We start from the raw sequence: 19,595 nt of genomic DNA on the forward strand, positions 1-19,595 counted from the left end.
TGGCTCTTCATCAACAGCACATGACTTTTGGGTCCAGTAGTTAAACAATCAGCAAAAGTCGATATGCTGTGATTTATGAACCATTATATTCCACACTGCAGATCCCAAGCATGCAAGGATGGGCAAGGATTATAGCTGTTCCTGAGGCAGGGAAAACAGTGACAAACAAGAGGAGCTTCTGACCTGCTTCTTGGCTGTGCACTGCCACACAGCTTTATGGGGAGGCTAATACTTATGTGGAACAAGGCTCCATGCCACTCCAGAGGGGATGGTGTTTGACCAGAGATATGAAGAGTAAATCTTTAGCTGGGAAAAAAGTAGTTGGTGCTGTACTTAGTCACCTTCCATCAATTTAGGATATCCTGTAGTGTGAGTAACTGACTGCAAGCTACTTGTTTTCCGTCAGCTTCTCCTGAACAGATGCACAAATAATGCTTCATTCTGCAAACTGTGTAAGATGTGCTATGTAGTGGCCTCCTACACATTTTACCTCCGCTTCTAATGTCTTGGATATCTGTATATCCAAGTGCTGTTTAGTATCTTCATCAATGATATAGACAGTGGGATTAAGCGCACGCTCAGCAAGTTGACACCGAATGACATGGTTGACATGCCAGAGGGACAGGATGTCATCCAGAGGGACCTGGACAAGCTGAAGAGGTGGGCCCATGTAAACCTCATGAAATTCAACAAGGCCAAGTCCTGCACCCGGGTTGGGACAATCCTCATTATCAATACAGGCTGGAGGATGATGTGATAGAGAGCAGCCCTGCAGAAAAAGACTTGGGGGTACTGGTGGATGAAGAGCTGGACATGAGCCAAGATGTGTACTCGCAGCCCAGAAGGCCAATTGCATCCTGGGTTGCATCAAAAGAAGCGTGGCCAGCAGATCAAGAGAGGTGATTCTCCCCCTCTACTCTGCTCTTGTGAGACCCTACCTGAAGTACTGTCTCCAGCTCTGGAGCCCTCAGCACAAGGACATGTACTTGATGGAGAAGGTCCAGAGGAAGGCCACGAGGATGATCAGAGGGCTGGAGCACCTCTCCTATGAAGACAGGCTGAGAGAGTTGGGGTTCAGCCTGGAGAAGGGAAGGCTCTGGGGACCTGGGCACCTTATAGTGGCCTTCCAGTACCCGAAGGCGGCCTACAAGAAAGCTGGGGAGGGACTGTAGTATCACTAATAGTAGTGAGCATGTATCACTACATGCAAAAGCATGTAGTGATAGGACAAGGAACAATGGTTTGAAACTAGAGCAGGGTGGGTTTAGATTAGACATTAGGAATAAGTTCTTTACAATGAGGGTGGTGAGACACTGAAACAGGTTGCCCAGAGAGGTGGTGGAGGCCCCATCCCTGGAGACATTCAAGGTCAGGCTGGATGAGGCTCTGAGCCATCTGGCCTAGTTAAAGATGTCCCTGCCCGTGGCAGGGGGGTTGGACTAGATGACCTTTAATTTTCCCTTCCAACTCAACACGTTCTATGATTGTATGATTCTATATGTATGTATTTATCTGTATATATATATGCATGTTCATAAATTTTATATATGCTGCATTCTGGAATATTTTTTGTGCCATCAGAAGGCATCTAAAATGTAATGGATATACATTGACCATTTTGTTCCAACGGAGGAGCCATCTTCAGTAAGACCAGAGGAGTAGCGAATATATGAATATATCTTTAATGCTGGTCTCTTTCCAAGCACTGGGCCTTTTTAATGAGTTATCCCATAATTGGGAATAGCACTGAACTTGAAATCACTGGTGGGCCTTGTCTGCAGCAACTGAAAGTTAAACTGGCTTTTGAACTCTTGGAAACCTTTGGACCATTGGGATGCTGATACCCAGATACCAGCCCTGATTGTTGGTAATGCTCTGGGCTCTGTAATATAGTTGCTGTATTTATTATTGGACTTGACCACTGATCTTACTAGTATTTGTTTGAACCTCTGTGTTCTGCATATGATAAAAGAGGGAGTGAGAGAGTCCAGGGTCAAACCGCACATCTGCTGGTTTTCTCCATCTGCAGAACTCCAGCTTCTCAGCACCATTTGGGAAGAGGACTTGCAGACTGCAGGATAACAGTGCTGCTGGCCTCTTGCTACGTGTTCTTTGCCAAAAAGAAAAAAAAAAAAAAAAGAAATTCTTGCAAAATACACATAGCGGTGAGAAAGAGATTCCAAATGCTGAGGAGCTTGTTGCTGTAGCTGCCCCTTTGCCTATTGAAAGGTAAAGCTCAGCAGAGTCAGAAACGAAATCTGACTCTAAGTTGTTTTAACCATGAACCATTTCTTTCTATGGAGCTGTGAAACAGACTGGAACTCAGGCAGTAAAAAAGCGCCTGTGTTGCCACCCACCAGATGTCTAGAAGGTGGTCTACTATGCTCACATTCACTCAACTTATAAGAAGTCTATACTTGCAAAACTCAGATATTGATGTCCGACTTCTGCATGCAAGCAACCAACACCTCAGTGCAGCTTCTTCTTGTGAATTCTATAACCAAGTCTTAGTTACTGATCGATCCACGTCAAAAATCTACATTGAATCAAAATCAGAATGTTTAACTGGCAGAATAACCACACATAAAAAGGGAGGAATGATCAGTGGTGCAAACAGAAACGCAGATAATGCATATGATTTTGGTGACTAATATGTTGCTGTTATTTTAAACTCAAAAAACCAAATGTGTACTATTTTTCCCATTTGTGGTATGAGAGAAAATCCAGATTCCATGCACTTCAATTTTCATCTGTTTCATATGAAACAACTATTTCTTTATATTTAGTGTCCAGTCCACTTGCATTTCTCACATAATGGTAGAAGTAAGGCTAAGCTATTCAGTAAAAGAATGTCACTTCTGGAGCTTGAACCTTCAGTCTCGTCTCAAACTATGTCCCATTACAACTAAGATAATGAAGTGCTTGAGAAGTGATGGATCAATCCCATAACTGTTCAAATAAAAACTATATTTTTTCTATTGCACTTGTGAAAAAATGCCTCAAAACAGATTTTGTGCTATTTAAAAGTTGCCAAACCAATTTATTTTAAACTTAATTAAAGAAAATCATGATTTGCATCTTACTGGGGCATTTGCATTGAGACACCCACTGGGAATGAAATTCCACGTCCAGAATATAAACCCCTAAAAATATGGGCACATAATGGAAGGATTGATACATCTTTAATGATGACAGTGCCAATGTAATAAAACCTAACACCATAATGTTACCACTTTATACCAAAAATATACAGAAATAAACAAATAGACCATGTTGAGAAATTATACAGAAACTCTGTTAAACATTTTAAAGGGTAATAAAAATGCCTTTGGCCCATTAAATGTACTCTACTGACTATATGAACCAGTGCCAAAAAGTATCAAAGCTTTTACAAAGAAAAAGAAATAAAAGAAAAAGGTCCGAGAACTTGGTGGTGTATGTCCTCGCTGAATAATTAAATGAATGTACTGGGCATAACCCAGGAAAAAGTATATAGGCCGTTTCATCTTACAGAATCCCATATGCACACATATATACATGTACATATTTTATATATATATTTATACACACAAGCACACCTGATATGGGAGGTAGAACCCATGTGATAATTTGTCAGGGATATGATACAATCAATTAACATTCTGCCCTGTATCAATTCAATAATGTAATTCTTTAAAATGTCTCTAAAATTTAAAACTTCAGAGTATATTCTGATGTTACTTTAAGAAACCCGAATCACCTGTAAAAGAAATCCTTTTCTTTTCTTCATTATTTTCACCTCTAGCACTTGAGCAAGTTTCTGTCCACAGGCAGATGTAAAGGAGCATCTCACAGTTCCAAAAGGAATTTCTTCTGAGCACTGGAAAGTCCTGGGACATGGATTTTTTTTCCAGTTCTGTAAATGACAGAGATCAAATTTAGACACAAATATTTCTTATTTTATCTCAGAGATTATTTATAGCTTAAAAAAAAAAAAAGACATGTATTACTCCATCTGTATTAACATGCATTTTTCCATCTCTTGTGCAGCGAATTCGTAAAATGAAATCCTAATCCCAGAATCAACCATTAAAATTGCATTTTAATGGCATCTATTGCAAATTCTTTATCAAAAGTAAACTTTATATCTAGTGCTACCAGGCCATTCCAGACGCTGTTCTGTACCTGAACCTAGGTCTGCCTCTTTCTAAATCCTAACACTTCCATTTTTAATACTATACATAAGTCTAGTTGCAGTAATGCACACTTCAAACCTTTTGAATGTATTTGCTCTACTATCTCTTCATGTAGCCAGAAGAGACAGGCCAGGCCCTGAACGTTAAATAATTATAGGAAAACAATAGGAATCCAAGTTATTATTTTCTTCAAGCTTCCTAGTCCATCTTCTCTGCTTCACATCTTCCTTGTAAAGATTGTTAATCTTTTAGCAAAATTTCACATGCTCTACTAAATGCCAACAACAGCCCACAGTACACCAACCTCTTTGCCGCACTTGAATTGCAGTCAATTAGATTTAACCTCTTGGAGGATGACAAGGTGCTCTTCTGTCATGTTATTCTGAAGTCAACTGGCTATTTAAGAACCCAAATTACATAAAATATCTCCTGGAGTCACTCTGACTTTAAGTTAGTTTGGATCCTTTTAGTATCAGTCTAAAATAAGTCAGTATGATGAAATAAGAGGATTTGGATAGCTCTGTGCAGGTGAAGGGGAAATGGATGACTTGCTTGGAAAAATCCAAAGGCAAAAGAAATGCAGATGAATATTTTCACTTTGGTATTTGAAACAACCACAAAGGGTTGGGAAGTCAGTAGACTGGGATTACTCCAGTGACTGTATACACTCCTCTCTTTGTACAAGAGCAGTAATTTAATATATTTACAGTGACTTTAGCCATGACCTCTGGAAAGCATCACAATAAACTCAGAATGGATCTATGAAAAACGTTTGAAAAATTCATAGCTAACCAGATGACAAAAAGTTTGGCTTCCTGTTTGAACCAGATGGAAGAGATTTCACACAAAGCCCATGTAGTTTCATTTTCTTGTGTTCAAACCCAAAACAGCTGAGGTTTAAGTGACTTTGAATCATTAAGTATTCGGCTGATTTTTCCCTTTACTTAATTCCATTTTTCTCTTGCTGTTGAATTTACTCATCTTTCAGCTGCTAAGTTAATATGTGGAACGTTACCTTTGTGGAGTTTTTCCATGAACATTACTATGTAGGGCTGCAGTCAGTTTAAAAGAAGATGTATGCACACATGGAGGCAAGAATATAGAGCCTCTTCCCTGTGCTTATTCTTTCTTCAAAACGGCTTTGACCAGTCGAAACAATATTTGAAATATTATGAATTACACATGCATACATTTTCAGATTCAGTCTCTTATACATCCATTTTTCTTCAGATATGTTATCGGAAACATGCATAAGTAGTAATAGCACAAGGTAAGTGACAGAAAAAACTCTATAATAAGGATTAACAGCACAGATATTGTCTTATCAGCCAAACCAAGAATAAAAATAAAGACAGACATGAGTTAGAGTTTCATAGAGAACATTTGGCAGCTGGCATAACTCATAGGTGGGATGAATGAGGTGGTCTCGGAATTATTCCAGATCAGCTCTTCTGCTTTAGCAATAACTGCAGAGCCCATAATGTTGATCGGGCATAGAATATTATCAACAATATGCGTAGCTCAATCTACTGAGCTAATATAGTTCACACTATCCTGTTACTTCATTTGCCAAACTACTCAGTCATTAACTGCTCTTGTGTTTCGTCATTTATTTAACTTCCACATTTTGTAATATTTTCATTCACACCTAAAATCATAGAAGGCTATTAATGAAATGGAAGGTGGTTTGATATGATATTTTCAGCAACATTTCCTGGAAAGTGTGTAAAATTATATATGAATCCAGTTAAGTCCTTGCTTTCCATCAAGAAAAGCACTTCTCGCACACAAATGCACAAAATTTGCCTAAAAGCATGAAATAAAAGTCATCCTTCTTTGTCTGCTTGATAGGATCACAGGATAATTCAGTTTGGAAGGGAACTGAGGAGGTATCTAGCGTAACCTCCTGCTCCAAGTTGGGTCACACCAAGTTTCTCAGGGCTTTATTCAGCTGGGTCTCAAAAACCTTCAAGAATGGAGACTACACAGCCCAATAACCCAATAAGGTAGAAATTCTTTAAATACAATGCAATAAATCTCATGGGCAAACCCACAAGTTGCATTCTTTTTAAACTGTACAGACTCTTACTACATTTGCTCAAAAGCCAGAGAATTAAAATAACTGAAAATATTCCCATCTCAGGTCTTCTATTTCCATTTTTCACCCACTTAATTTTTCATTAATTGAACTCTTTAAAAATTATCAATGTGAGGCTGTTCTTATTTATGATCAAAAATATGCATGTGTTTGAAAATGAGTAGGGTTTTTTTCAAATCCAAGATTTTTCTCTCATCAGTTGGGTGTGAACTTACTTGAAACCCCTGGAATTGCACACACTAGTTCCAGATGTACCTCTATTTGTCCACTGAGTGTGTAACAGCACTAATAATAGCACCAGCCTGGTGCCTGTGCCAAGGTTGCTGCCCTTCCTGTGGCCGACTGTAAATGAATACAAATGCTCAGCTGAAGTTTCCAGTATTCTCACAAGCAGAGCTCAGCTGGACCATTTGGTCAACCATGGTTGTTCTGATGTTACCAAAAAGCTCACATATTAATTTGAACTCTTTCTTCTGTAGCAGACTTAGTTATCTATAGCAGTTTTATACAGCATTTCTATTTTTTTTGTGTGCCTATGATAGTTTTTTAGTTTCTCCCCAATGATAGTAGAAAGGGACCTGATTAGGGCCGTGAAACTTATGCTGGGTTGCAGAGGAGTTTGTAGGAAAGGTCCTGCTAGTTGGCTATTTTTATTTTCTGGCATCATTAGATGTCTGGAAAAATGCCCTGAAAAAATTGAGTCCAGGCACATTGACTTCAGAAATTGTTATATATTAACCAGAAATTTCCTCTTTCCCCACCTACTTTTAAAATTTTTAACAGTGGAATATATTGAAACATGCAGAGAACTGTAAAACAGCCAAGTGGACTTACATAAAACTCACTGAAATGATCCACTTCTGCAGTGGAATAAATCAGAGGAAATATCAGCTAGGAAAGAGGATATCCAAAGAAAGTGACTGCAAACCACTAGTTAAAACTAAAGTGTGATATCCCTTTCAATTCCCATTTCTCTATTCTCAAATAGCCAACGACATTTTCTAAATAAAGAACTTTTTCTCTGCTAATTGGTTTGCTTTCAGAAAAACTCCCGTGAAATCCATTTTACTTTCCATTCTCTATCGAGAAAAAAAATATATAAAAAATCATTCTTTCCCTTGCACCAGCACAGGATGTTTTCAGGCTGATCACTTCAAGGGCACGTTTGTCCTTTGGCGTTGCATGCAAATGGAGTCACTTCAGCTTGGCTAACGAGCATCTCCTGGGAGATGTGACAAGCATTGAAACACTTATGACAAACCTCATTCTTCTGCCAGGTCACTGCCCCCTGCATTTCATAGCCCGGCATCTTTTGTCTGTGGGGAGGAAGGAAGCAGAGTGCCTCAAAGATGAGGCCAAGGTTGGAAAGCACGATCAGAACCCAAATGTGCTGGCATCTGTTACAAGCGCAGGGAGTTGAAATGATATTTCTGAGAACTCCCATTACCGTTTATAACTACGTATTCCAAGAAAACTCCCAATATAGTAGCCGTCGTGAACAAAGACTGAAGGCTATAAGCAACAGATGAGCTAACCTTTCTGCCTTTTGGGGCATATTTTCTCTGGCCGGGAGCTGCAGGCAGGGACAGCCGCCCTGGTGCAAGGTGCAGGAGGCACCGGGGAGCAGAGGGCTGGCTCCTGCCCTGCCTCGGCAGCCCAGCACATGGCCGAGAGAACAGGACCGAAATGTTCATTGACGAAATGATAATCGTAACTGGACTTCTCCCATCTGCCCTTCTTCTGTAGTTCGTAACACTTGGTGAGGGTGGGAACACACCGGCAATGCAACACATGAGGTTTCGGCTTCAGCCTCCACTGCCCAGGCAGCCTGTGGAACGGAGTGGAGGTGCTCCTTTTCGGCTCCTTTTCTGCCCAGGACAGGCAGACAGGGAGTCCTGGGAGCTGCCGTGCACCCCCAACCACCTTTCTCGTTCCAGCTTCTCAATTTTAGTATTTCAGGAACAAAGCACAAAACCCAGTCCTAATCCTGCTGACAATCCCAGGACTCAGCGAGCAATCAGTGCAGCCATCACTTTAACTACTTCCTGCGAAATACACTCAGAGCTGGAGTTTTGGCTTCACTGGCATTTGACTAATGATATCAAAGTCCTTACCTACACTTTTGTTCCTATTTTTATTCCTCCCCATAATATTAGCTTCAGATTTCACTGTTTTGTTTATTTTTTAATTAAAGACTTTGACATTTTGAAGCCATTTTATATTTCCTATCCTGGCAATATTCAAAGAAGGACTACACAGATGGGCAAATAATCGTATCAAGATCTGAGGTAACGCTTCCCTTCATCTCGGGCCACTTGGGTAAACTCACACCACATGCCAGCGTGAACTATTCTTGTAACAAGGGCTGTAAATCCCTGCTGAAACTTATTTAGGAAGGGTAATTTTGGCTATGCATGAGTGCCATACATTAAATATATTACAGGTGAAATCTGCTGGGAAGGGCTGTGACATTTATAAGTTAAACAGACGGTATATATTACAGAGGCTTCAAATTCTGAGAGAATGTAATAGAATATAATTTTACATAGCAATTTTACCTACAGTCTCTTTAAAAAGAAACAATCACCAAACTTCTCTCAATTCTGCAGCTCGTTTGGGGTTGGTTGTTTTTTGGGTTTTTTTTTGTTGTGGTGTATTTTTTTTTTTTAAAGTCTCCAGCCTTTGCAATTAAATAATTCCATTTTGGTTCTTCCTAGGTATTCCCTGTGCAAATGCACTGTAACACTGTCTCATTGCTGAAGAGGAGTTTGGAAGGCTTGGAGAGCATCTGTAATGCGAGCTGCGTAACAATGCAAACTTTTACTGTCTCCTCTCCCTTTTACAGGCACCACATCTTCCTTGTGCTTTTCCTAGGGAGAAGGAAAGCTGGGAGCTCTGTGAAACAGCAAAGGCAGCCTGAACCACCCCTGAAATGCAAACACATGATAAATGTTATGAGGCTGATCCTGCCTTGGGTGAGCTTGAATTAGGAACCACAGCTACAGAACCCAGTTTCTTTGCAGGTATCCATGTCTTTCTTTGCCTTATTGCAAAGATTTTGTGCCAGAGTTGGCAATTTATCCAGCAAGCTCTGGGATATCTCGTTTGTAAGAGTTATTTGCCACTGGATTAAATTCCTCTGTAAACTTTTTATTTCTTATTGTGCTTTGGTATATTGGGGGCACCAGAGACTCACTTGTAAAACTGCAGGGAATGGGTTTCTTGCACGCAGTGTAATTCTCACACGGGGTTTTAAAAGTTAAAGCCAACTCTCCCACATGAAGGTGGTCTATCAGCTGTGATTCTTGACAGGTAAACAGCTGCTCGGCACTATCAGCATACAACCTGTTTTGACACTTTGTTGGACTCATTTCGATGGCACCGCTTTTGGCTCCTCCATGGCACTGCAGAAGGGAAACCCCTCCTGCCATGGGCCTACTGATGAACAAAGCTAAGGACACGATGCACAGAGACTCTCTCCAACACGAGCAGGGAAACTCTGACACAACACAAGGTGCTTTGAAATGTCGCCTAGAAAAACAGCAGCTGCCTTCTCATAAGAAGGTGCAGTGGTTACCAGTGCAGCCATATAGGCCAAGCCCAGTGGCGATTCCTGCTGAGCCCTGCAGGGCCCTGCACTGCCAGGGCATGGTTCCCCTCTTGGCTGCTGTGTCTGCACCAGACTGCAACCTGACCAGCTTCAGGTGGCCTCTTTTCTCTTCACAGCTTCTATAAATATCTATTTCCTCCTCTGGTTCCAGCATAAATCTTCTCCCTGAGCTTGTATCTTCCCAACTCTGGATCAGTGGCATGCTTTAGGTTTGACATCTTAGACCTCCATGCAACAAGAACTGAGAGGTCGATGCTGTTGACTTGAGGATAGCTTTGTTACACCACAGGATGCACGGCATGTAGATATGGATGTGGGAAGCATCAGGATAGCACAGTCCCAATGACTGCAGCTGGTTTTAGCTATGCAAAGATATAACATGTCAAATGCTAAAGATGTCACTGGTCCAGAATTAAAAACTGCCACTGCTGGCTTTTGGCAGTTATGACTGTCAGGACAAAATTCATACTGGAACTAGACTCACATAAATAATTGTACTGCTTCAAGATCACTTAAACTTCTTACCTTCCACAAATTCAGCCATGCAGAATAATAATGTTGTGATTCATTTTGATAAAAAAAACCCCAAACCCTCTACGTAAAGTGACAGATGTGAGGAGCTTAGAAAGTGTGCCTATTGTTTGGGTCTGTAAGGTAGAGAAGTAGCCTGCTCAATTTCAAAACAATAATATTTTTTTTTAAAGGCTAGGAATATAAACATTGATAAACTTGCCTTACAAATATTATTTTAAAGATGTCTGTGACAGACTGCTTGAAGTCAAAGCCTAATAAAGCACTTATCTTCAAGGGGACTTCTGACATGTTTAAGAGGAAGCACGAGCTTCAGGACTTTGCTGGGTTCCAGGTATTGAATATTGTGTTTGCAGTAAGCATTGTGCTACCTGCAGCCTCTACCTTATTCCAATGGGCATTTCCCTGGGTCCAGATTCCCAGGGCAAAAAGCTGTACAGATTGTGGTAATGGAGCTCATCCATCCAGAGCCAATGACCAAGAATGAGAGAAGGGCTGCAGGTTGCATTTTATGTTCAACGCCTTTGTGAGTCAGAGCATAAGGTTTTCTATTCTTTGCATACATCTGCATAGTATTATCCATATGACAACCATAACAGAAGAAATATAATTAAAACCAGACTGATTGGAATTAATACAAAATAAACACTGTGCTTAATATCTCTGGCCAATTTATCTTATGAGAAAAGTGAAGCAAATGCTTCCGTCTAAGCTGTGAAGGGAAAAAAAATAGAAAAAAAAAGCAAAATATTTAGCTTACCTCACCTGAAAGCAATCTCCTCTTTGATCCTGTTTTGCTTGAACTGCCAGCACCACTTCTTCTCCAGTATCATCAATTCCTTCTCCATCTCTATTTGCTCTCTTCCATGCATCTCCTCTGGCCAACTGAGTCTAGCAACATACCAGGATGATTTTTATTAAATTAACCAGAAAAGTATGTAAGTCCTTACTTAGAATTTCCATTTACAAGAAAGGCCGTGCAATTAGCCTCCGCTTCAGCCATGTGAGTTTTACTCTAGCTTTTTGTATTCACGCTAATGTATCAAGTCTTTAACTTTAACATGAATATTGGAATTAAGCTTGCCCAAAATCTCTGGGAGAATTTAAAGCAACTTTATTTCTGCTCATTAGAGGAGCTTGACATGCCCTTCTATTAATTACTTCCTACCTAGAGCAAACTAACACTCGAAGACCTTTTCCTCCCATGCTGTTTGCTGCATAGTGTGATCTATTCCTAGGGGTGGGAAATGAAGAGTATGCTCAGTTTATCTTTTACTGTAGAGGCCTTCATTTCTGTAACTGCATGCACACACACAAGCCACAGATATTGCACTAGTCTGGTCATACCATTGACTACTGTGCCTGGCCTTTGTCTACTAATAAATCTTTCTTTGGATTTATTTTTATGCTCCAAACCTCTGAACAGTTTGAGCTTTGAACCAGACCAGAGCATTGCTATAAACACCAGAGTGTGCCTTCGCTGTACAGATTGTATTCCATTAAAGAACATCAGTAAGGTTGAAAAGTCAAAGACTCCAAAGTTAGGAAGCAGATAGTGCCAATTCAGTCTTCTTCAGACCCAACCTTTGATTACCTGACTGTATATTCTGTAGCTACTTCCATATCCATGCTCATTCAGGACAGCTCAACCCAACAAAATGAGAACACCTCTGAAAGGTAGGATCCCCCTCATGGCATGTGTTGGCTGAGATGCAATGACACTAGGACTCAAATGAACAAACCCCCAGAAAGCTGATGTATAAAAAGCAAAATTTATTTCCATTATTTTTTTTTAAGTTATTATTCGTCAAACTGTTTATAATAAGAAAGAGAAAACAGTCTTTATCATAGGGAATGTTGGGCTTATCAAACACAGTCATATTACCACGTTCATTTGTGAATAACAGAGAACACACTGGTGGCTAAACTCTTGGGGTTGCGGTTTTTTTATCCCACTTCCTCTATGCTTAAATACACTTCTCTGAGCTAAGCTGTCTTTCACCCCCAAACACTGAAAATGCTTTGTATATTAAAGTGTGCTGCAGGTTCATCCTGTGTGCGCTTTGAGGCACCATCCCTACCTTGCTTCATGACAGCCAGCCGGGGCTGGGCAGGCTGCAGGAGAAAGAAACCTGGATGAGAAGGGAAAAGCAGCAGCTCCTGGGGGCTTCCTCTGTCCGTGGTCAAGGGTACCAGCCTGACTGAGGCAGGAGATGGCCAGGCCTGCGAGAGGTGAGGTGTTTCACTCCTCCAGCATCCTCATCGACTAACCTCTTGGTTGAATCATAGGCAGTAGCCAGTGGCCTGCAGCCATCTCAAGCAGCAGCTGGGGCAGGTAACCAGCAGCACGGACACCGGTGGCAGCAGAAGCCGGCTCCTAGCAGACGCACTGCAGTTGTTCCGGCTCCCTCATCCCTGCCCACCCAGCTGCAAATACTGCTAGAGGGGAAGGGCCGGGGAGCTCTTCCAGATGGACGGGAACTCCAAACAAGGCGGCGCTGACAAAAATGACAAAGCAGGGCATCAGGCTGCGGATTAGCTCTGCAGATCCGCATGCAGTTATTCATCTCTGGCTGACATGGAGGAGGATATGAAATCTATGCACTGGGGTAGTGCTGGACAAGGTACATAATCCACGGACCAAAAGGAGCGATGTACTTGTTTAAATGTGAGCCACAGCAAAGAGCTTCCAGAAATTTGTAAGCTCCCGGAGCAGCTGGATGACACTCGCCCTGGGCATGGCTTAGCTCAGATGCTTGGTGCAGTGTTTTAAGCAGCATGTGGAGAACAGCAGCTCCAACTTTGCACACAGCAATAACTCAAAAGCTTAATTTTAATGATTAGATGAGATTTTTCTAGTCCACCTGGAAAATCACCCCCTGCAAGTTATGGTACTGCACAAGGGCTGCAGCAGCTTGAGGTGCATTTCCCACTCAGACCCACGGAGCTGCTCTGCAAAATCTCCACATGGACTTCAGCAGAGGTGGCCATGCCAGGAGCTGGAAGAAGTTCGGAAAAGCAAAGCCCTGGGAGGATTTGAGGTATGGCTGCTGCCTACAGACAGCACAGGATGGGACGGTGTAATTTGAAGCAGCAGCTGGCACCAGTAATGTTAAAAAACACTCTCTTCAGCCTCTGGGTAGCCCAGGATCAGCTGATGCCAAAATAGGATTTGTTTGTGCTCCGATGCACATTGTGAAGACAAAAGAGCTATTTGACCTCAAAGTAAAAAGCCAGCAGGTAAAAAATGCACAAATTTGGTGATGAATAAAAATGTAGGATAGAGAGTCCCTTCCCTTGAGGCTGCAGGGTCTGTGTCCCCCTTGGGAGCATCCCCACTGCACCCTGCCAACTGTGGCTCAGCCTGCTCCCTGCCATTGCCGGGCTGGACCACTCTGCTCCCCCAAATGAAACGATGCTTCTGTCTGCCTTTTTACCTTGCGCTCCCCAAATCATTGCCTTTTTCAGACCAGGAATTCATAAATCTCTGGCAAGACACAACTGACAAAATGGCGTGAGTGGCATGAGCTCTTGCCCTTTTTCTAAACACTAAAACTGTTTCCTGCCGCCACCTCCTCTTTCCTCCCGTCATTGCGCCCCGTCTCCTGGCCTCCGCTGGACCTCACTTTTCCTTTGTCTTTACAGGGACTAAAAATTACACAACTAAAAATTGCTGCCCAGCACTCCTTTTCTCCCTTCCAGGAGTAAAGCAGGAGGTCACTGTGTATCATGGGAAGACATGAAGGACAGAATAGCAAGCACCGTTACTGTTTGGAGAAAGTAATTTGGAATGCTAATTTCCATCCTGGTTGATTCTGCAAACCCCTGCCATGAAAAAATTAGAGTCTTCTCTCAACATTGTCCCTGAAAAATAAATAATTTATGTTAACTCATACACATATTGATAGAGTAGGCTCACACTTGCACTCAACAGTGATTAACCCTGAACCTAAATTAATTGAAAATCTAACCTATATATAAGCCTCCAAAGATGCATTTTTGGCTTGCTGGATGTGGGAGATCAAAGGCTCAGTGTTGCAGGGTGCTGCTGGGTGGAGGGACAGGAGATGAACAGCAGAGAGGTGGTGAGCAGAGGCATTTGTTGGGATAAACTGGCCTGACTGGCAGGACGGCAGGACAGCAGGACTCAGCCCACAGGGAGACAGGAGAGGAAAGAGACATCCTCCTGCATGTTGCAAGGCTGGTGTGCCTTCAGTGTAAGAAAAATTGTCTATCCAGGGAAAGGAGCTGGAGCCTGCATGCAGGTAGAAATCCACAGCTCCCATATATTGATTTTCATTTAACTGTTTGCACCTTTTATGTGCACAGACTATGGCTACAAGAAGCCAAGACTGAGCTCCCTGCTGCCCATGCCCAAAGGTACTAAAGCTCTGGAGGAGTTTTGCCTTTTCTGAAGGAGACTTAGTTTCTGGTCTGGGTTAGTGGTCAGCACTGGCCCACCTTCACTAATTGCTCTTCTGGGAAAAAAAGAAGAAAAATCCCCTTCTGGACATTTTGGAAGCAGCTCTCCCCATGTCTGTAAAGAAAATATGAAATGACTAAGATCCAAGTAACTGCAAAAAAATTTTGGTGAATTTTCTTTTTTTATAAATGAAGTTCATTGAAACCAGCCCACACATTTTTCAAGTGATACATCCTTTCTCAATGTATTGGCTTGTTACAATTCATAAAACTATGAAAATATAAAAGTTGATTCTTTTCAAGTTACAATTTTACAATATAGATAACTTTCTGTAAAAAAACTTCATGTTAGTAGCTTGAGTGCTGGAATTAGGTGTGATTACTTCCTTTAATTTCCGGGCACAAGAAACTACACATAACTTAATCTTTGAAATGAAACAATATTCCAATATTTAATGTGTATTAATGAACTATATAGACAGTGTAACATCATGTCCAGGTTACCTCAAGTAAACAGCAATGTTACCTGCTCGTCTCTTTTTGAAAAGCGGAGTTATGATTACCGCATCTATCCCATCCTGTTCCAAATTATGACTTGGTTTCAAGGTAGTACAATAACATTGTCTAACTAGTGATCTAATGCTCTCACAATACACCACGATCCTTAAATACTAATTGCCATTAAGCAGAAAAAACAAGATTCTTCTACAAAAATCATGTAACTGCCTAGAAAGATGAATACGGTATTCGGAAATCTGTGTCAAAGCTCTGGAGACCTCGTAAAAGACAGGCTTTAAACAACCAAATATGCTACTGCTGATTTTTGGAGAGAGTATTATACACTTCATCAGAGCATCCTAGAAGCTGGTCTCCACCAAGACACCACAGACATCCAAATTGGAATAAATGAAAAAGGAAAGCATCAAAAAAATAACATCTCCAAATTTTGCAGAGAGAACTTCTAGGCAACTATGAGATGTGTTCTGTTAAAAGTGGGAAAAAAACAATTGATGAGCCACATACTTGGGAAAATATATAAATAAATAAGGAAGACTATGCAAGATTTAAAGACTATACAAATTTGCAGCCTTACTGTAGTATCATTTCACTTCTATTGAAATACACTTTTTATTTTAGAGAAAACCCAGCCTATTTGCTTCTCCAGATACCACTGGTCAGAATTTCCCAGTAATCCTCTACTGATTGTCAGGGGGTACCACATGGGAAAAAAAAAAGTCAAACAGCAGATTAACTGCACTTATGTTGTTCAAAGCCAAGTACGGTAAGTCCAAGATTGGACCCCCGGTGTTGTAAATACGAAGTTGCTCTGGTTTATACCCTACCTTGTCTCCACCAACAGGCACAGGCTGAGGACATACAAAGAAAAGTAGGGCCTATATTAAAAAAAAAAAAAGTGCTACCCTATAGAATGTAATTTACTCTTTACACACAGCAGGAGAGGGTGATTGCTTCATGTGTCGTGATCAACATTTTCAATAATGGAAGTGAATTTTAAAAAATATATACTCCAGTAATTTTTGAGAGATCTGCATAATTATCAATCCACCCTTAACGGACACTTTGGAGGGTTTGCATAATTTGGAGAAATGCTGCTAGGGCAACATAAATGGCAAGAAAAGCTGAAGAACTCTGCAGAGTGTACCTCAACTTAGTGCAAATACCAATAGTTCATCTTTCATGCAGAGCCAAATTATTTATGAATTTACCATCCTTTGTATTCTCAGAGAATACCAATCCAAGCCCAGGAAGGGTACAAAAATTTTATGTTCTGTTTGCATGGAACAATTCAATTAAATTTTATTGAATCAGCAAGGTGCTAGAGTAGGCAGATTAGTATCACGAAAAGATTTTCACTTTCTCACCTAACCTGTTATCGTCTGTCCAGAGACACTGAATATCTGAGATTTGAGAAATGAAATACACTGTTAGGAAGCGGTATTATTTCTTGTAGTTCCTGTCTCTGGGTAGCGTGGTACTCAACTGTTTTGTCATCTACCAAACGAGAGATTTGTGACACTTAATGGAAATCCTGCTAAAACCAAGGGCCCAGATCCTTAGCTTAATTCTGATTCTCACTCATTGGGCAAACATAAGCATAAAATTAATGTCGCTTTGATACCAGTAATTTTTAATTTGGAGGGGAATAAGTTGAAATCAGTGAGGCTGTATCTGCTTAGGTTAATGCTCAATGATTTTGGCCCTACACTTGTTTTCATGTGTTTCCCTTTTGCTTGATGGATTTCAAGGGAAAGAAAGAGTTTATGTGGGATATAATTACCGCTTTGGTCTAGTATCTTGAGTTATTTTTCCAGCGGAAACTTCTGGGTGGGAAAACTTGACACTTCAGAAAGTGTGCCAAGATTTACTGCAAGTTTATATTTACCAAAGGAACTTTTGACATTTCATTGATGCATCACAAAGAGAAATAAGGGACACACCTGACAGGATTATCTTGTACTGAAATACTTTAAAACAATGGCACTGCCCAGCAGTAAGAAAAAATGAAGCAAAGGCATGAATACTGAAAAGGAAATCACTGTGATTCTATGGAAAGTGTGAATATTACTCAGAGCGCAATGACACAATCATTAGTTTCACAGTATAGGAGAAACCTTTTAAAACATACCCAAAATGCTGGATTTTTTAAAAGAGTTTAAGGTATTTCCAGTACAAATACAAAAGCTCTTTATTACAACTTGCATACCTTACCATCTTAAATATTTTTGAAAAAAATCTTATGGAAAATATTTTTCCAAATCAGCCATGTGTAAATTTTAGCATGCTGATTTTAAATTTCTTTAGAGACATTTTTGCTTGCACTCCATCTTATTATAATAACATGCCATTCTGACACAGGTAAGACTTTCACGAGACCCCTAACAACAACAGACTGATTTTCTATCCCCAAACTGCCATACACGCACTAGATTTGGTCTTATCAGATATGTGAATACTTTATCCTGGTTTTCAGTCATCAACACAAGTTTCCTATCTATGCAACCTCGACTTTCATGGCAAATGATAATGAAAAAGACCTTTAGGCAAAGTAATAAAGAGCAATATAAAAGCTCAATTCATAAAATTACAAGCTGTAGTGTGCAGTATGCACAAGTAAAACTGAAAACCAAGTTCAAGCATACCAAATGAGATTATAAACTAGCTCTTGTTTTTCTGTCTGGGAAAAGCAATTCTTTAATGAGCTTGGAAACACAGCTAAATATTTTCTTTCATAAATTCAAGAAAAAGCAATACCACTTTTGAGATTTCTGCTGGGCAGCTTTTTCTCCTCTCTTTTCCTCTTTTAAATTTTAAATACTGCATAGGAACCATTTGCTCTGTGAGGTTCCCATAGTTAGGACCAAACCCTTCTCAGAGGAATTTTGGCACCTTATTAATTAGTTGGTTATGAGAAGGAGCTGCACTCTTTCAGTGACTCCTATTTTGCCATCAGTAAAGTGTGATCCCATAATAAATTTCCATCAAGCAAACTATTTCTGGTAATTCCCCCTAATTAACACCAGACTGCTAATAATAAATTAGGCCCTATGTGTTTCTGATATAACCAAGATCTTGTCTGAGCACAAGATATTAAGCAATGTCCCAAGAAAGTAAAACTTGAACCTAAATTAAGCCTTTGCTGGTAAAAGGATTTATATGCAATTTTGTGAGAAACCCTTTGAAGATCTCATACAGGGCATTTTGACCAGCAAACATTTTGAGTGACACAGAGATTTGTTCTGTGCTGAGCAGTGAAAGTGGATTTATTGTGAAAACACACCGTTGAGTTTTAAGCCTATAAATCTTACACTGGATTACAGTGTCTTAATGAATGAATGACAGATCTCTTTTTTTTTTGTCGGTGCATTTTAATGTTACATGACGTTGTGATTGATAGAAACCAAACCTTTGCCATTAAAATGTCAAATGCAGACGTGATGCCTTTAAAAGTTTGGCTTCTGGAGTTTAATATACTGTTTGCAAATAGACTTGCGTTTGTCTCATACATAGCCTAAACACTGAAGGGGAGGCAAGTTTTCTGTAAAGTTGCCTCTAAATTTTATAGAGCTGTGTGCAGTGTTTTCCTTTGCTTGTGTAAATAAAGGTAGAAAACAACAGTGCATTTGCCTAGTTAAGAGATACTCAGCTAAGGAGAGTCTTACCAGGCTGGTATAATCATGAAGTAATTGGCCATGTTATAGTAGACAGTTAAGTATCCTGCAGTGAAAGGGGAGACTGCTGCGTGCCAAGGCTAAGTACAGTATCATATAATGCTTGCCAGAGCAAGCAGTATTTCCTTGAACAGTCTCAACTTTAGGAAAAATATTAAACACTTCTAAACAAGCATTGCGAAGTATTCTAGATGGGCGGTAGAATGAAGTAAAGATAGCAAATAAATAGTAATTGGCCAATATTGAGTTTTACATTGTTACATATTCTAGAGTGTTCAACACTGTATTTCCATCTTTTATTCCATCTTGAGAAAAGATGGAGAATCAGAGATACACCGACCTTGAAAGGGACCTTTTAAGCAAGTGACCTTGTCTAGTCCAAAGGCTGTCTCTAGTCGAGTTTTGAGTATCTTCAAGGACAGAGACTCTACAATCTCTCTGAGCAACCTGTGCTAGCTTTTGGACATCCTCACAGTTGCCCTGTCACTATGTACCACTGAGCCAAGTTTGACTCAGTTTTTGTCTTCTTCGTTTTTGTCTTCTTTACTCTCCCCTCCAGGTATTTGTAC

Source organism: Numenius arquata, chromosome 5 (genome assembly GCF_964106895.1).
Source record: "Numenius arquata chromosome 5, bNumArq3.hap1.1, whole genome shotgun sequence".
NCBI classification, from domain to species: Eukaryota; Metazoa; Chordata; class Aves; order Charadriiformes; family Scolopacidae; genus Numenius; species Numenius arquata.